Source organism: Bactrocera neohumeralis, chromosome 3, assembly GCF_024586455.1.
Source record: "Bactrocera neohumeralis isolate Rockhampton chromosome 3, APGP_CSIRO_Bneo_wtdbg2-racon-allhic-juicebox.fasta_v2, whole genome shotgun sequence".
Lineage (NCBI taxonomy): Eukaryota > Metazoa > Arthropoda > Insecta > Diptera > Tephritidae > Bactrocera > Bactrocera neohumeralis.
Genome location: NC_065920.1, coordinates 58,991,748 through 58,994,843, shown reverse-complemented (window position 1 = coordinate 58,994,843; position 3,096 = coordinate 58,991,748).

The following is a 3,096-nucleotide window of genomic DNA, read 5'->3' as shown; positions in this document are numbered from 1 at the left end:
TAAAACATTTTGAACCATAAAAAATAAATTTTTCCCCTAAATGGTATTAAAAATATGTAATGACGGCTAATGAAAACTCGATTATCACTTTATCATGCGAGAGCATAAAATGTTCGGTGACACCCGAACTTAGCGTTTCCTTACTTGTTTTCAATTCAAATACTCTAGGAACTTCTACCGACAGTATGAAAATGGGTGAAATCGGATAACGGTAATGTTACGGTTACAAAAATCGCGACTATCGTTCAATGTGTGAGTTATATAATTGAAATTCAAACAGAATCCTTTTCTATCAATAGTTTGTCTGTATGTCTATAATGAGTTGAATCAGGCGATACTTCTCTTATACCACCTACCTAAAGTAAAGATTTTCAAAACTTCCGGGTGACTTTAATATATATGGCGGCCATGATGTGGTTTTATCTCAATTAAATACACTCTCTATATCTTTGTGCATAAAATAGATCTAAGATAGAGATAGAGATTTGAGCAAAAACTTGACTTAACCCTTATAACACTAATATCAGGATTTTCGAACATTCAGCCGACTTTACTTTTTATTTTTGGATTTTTAGTATGTGGCATGTTAGTAGTATGGCCAACAAATCACCCGGCCCGGACAGAATCCCAGCAGAAATCCTCAAAATAATCGCTGCAGAGTGCACGGCACTACTACTGAAATGTAAAACGCCTGCCTTGAAACCGGAATATTCCCTGAAAAATGGAAACAGCAACGGCTGGTGCTAATCAGTAAGGGAAAAGGAGAGTATATATTTTTTTATTTATAAATGAAATAGTTTTGAATTTGTTAATAAGGGATTGTGTTACCCTTATGTATCTTCACCAATTGGACACGATAGGCATTCACTCACCAGTTTTTTAGCACAGACATATCAATTTTGTCCCATTCGGCCAAAATGGCATGCTTTAGTTGCTTAAGGCTGTCACATTGCTTGGAAGATGCATAAATTTTCCTGAAAAGAATTCCCATAGATCCTCGATCGGATTTAGATCTGGACTTAAGGCCAGCCACTCCTTAATCCAATTTTCCGAGAGTTAACCAACGCCTTTGCCTTCTTTACATAACATGGATCAGTGCATTGTCTTGCTGAAAATCATTCATCGCCATAAATCAGCAGCAAAATCAAAGTTCGTTTTCAACAAATGAATCTGAATTTCTGCATTCTTTCCTGGAACCAAAGCATATTTTCGCTGCCTTTTGATGAAAATACTGCCTTACCGTAGCGATCCACACCACCATGAACGCTCTTGGTACATGCACTCCCGTGGGCTCTTAAATCCCTCAATATTTGTAGAAGACCATCAGCTACATCCCAAATTAAATTTTCAAATGCACGAACACCAGAGGGTTAAGATTTTCATCTAAAATTTTTTGCTTTTCATAAATGCAATTCGTGCATTTTTATGACGTTGCTTTAGGCATTGCTTAGGCACTCGATTTTCATATTTAGGGCACAGATTTTCTTATTATTTGATGCACGTTGTTTTGGTCACGATCCAGACCAAGTTCCACTTTTATTTGCATGCAACTCAAAATGGCTATTGGTTGCTAGCTGCCGAATCCGCCGTTTGGTGCCATCAATGGTACCTACACGACCACTACGCTTAGTAACTCCATAGTTATCTGGATTTTTCAGAAAGTTTGTTATTGTGTTCCGATGCCTCATTACAGAAAAAGCAATTTGGCCAACTTTCATGCCAGATTGACTCATTCCTTTAATCAATCCACGGTCCTCATCTGATAATTCAGTTCCACGTGGCATTTTCCTACAAATTCAAAAAATGTAATTTACTTTTGTCGTCTTAAACCTTTAATCATGTACTGTTACTTACTTAAAAATTTGTATCTCCGCTGTTTCTACTGATATGTTTACTTGGCACCAATCAGAACACAAATAGTTCATTTTGCACATATAAATACATTATTTTATACGTAAGTTGCGACTTACTTCAATAGAAATAACGGTACAATGAATACGGTGCGGGCATGAACTTTTTAAATGACGCTTAACCATAAGGTAATTACAAGAAAATATGCATAACAAAAATTTTTGCCGTACCGTTAGTAGAACATAAGTTATAAAGAAAACCAATTTTGCACATATAATTATTTGACTGAGGTACCTCCGACAAAAGCATGCCCACAACTAAGGGTATTCTTAGGACACAGAAAGCAGTAAACTACATAGGCGTAAAACTGGACCCCAGACTAGCCTTCTGGGTACAAATCCAGCACGCCGCAGGAAAGGCAGCGAATATCACCTTTCAACTGAGCCGATTAATGGCCAACATAAGAGGCCCCATCCAAGAAAAGAGAAAGCTCCTACTGTCGACGAGAATCAGCGTCTTATTAAAAGCTGTGAGAGCTAGAGAAATCCCCCGATAATAACAAGAGCGCAATACAACAAACAAGGAAAGATTCAATAACATCATGGCAAGAAATATGGGAGAATGAAAGTCGCAGCAGATGGACGGCCAGGCAAATAAAAGATCTAGACATATGGATAAGCCGTTAATTCGGAGAAGTCGGTTTTACACAACCCAGCTATTATCCAGTCACGGATACTTCAAAAGGTTCCTCCACAGAATGGGAAAAGTCGAAGGACCGTCATGCCTACACAACGACGTAACGTTGACAAGAACGAACCGTAGTAGAAAACCTGGTTGGCCCAATAAACGCGGACAATTTAGTCAGCGTAAAAAGCAAAAATAGATAATACATATAACGATTTTCGTTTTTTAATAAACCTTATGTGTCTGTCAGTATAGGAGTTATAGATAAAATTGCTCGGATTTCGTTTCTATGGTTGAGGTTTTACATTAAAATATTTTTCTGGTTTTGATTCTTGTAAGTTGCAAGAGTATAAAATGTTCGGTTACACCCGAATTTAGCCCTTCGCTTAAACGACGCATAACTCTGATAATATTCTTTGTTGACAGTTTGATGTGTCGGAAGAAATTCGGACTTCGATAATCGAGGAAAACTGTCACATATCCTTGATTTTTGACCAACTTTGTCGTGTTTTTTCCGGCTTCTGATCCCCTTTTTCACGATATTCGGCCGATACATCGTCT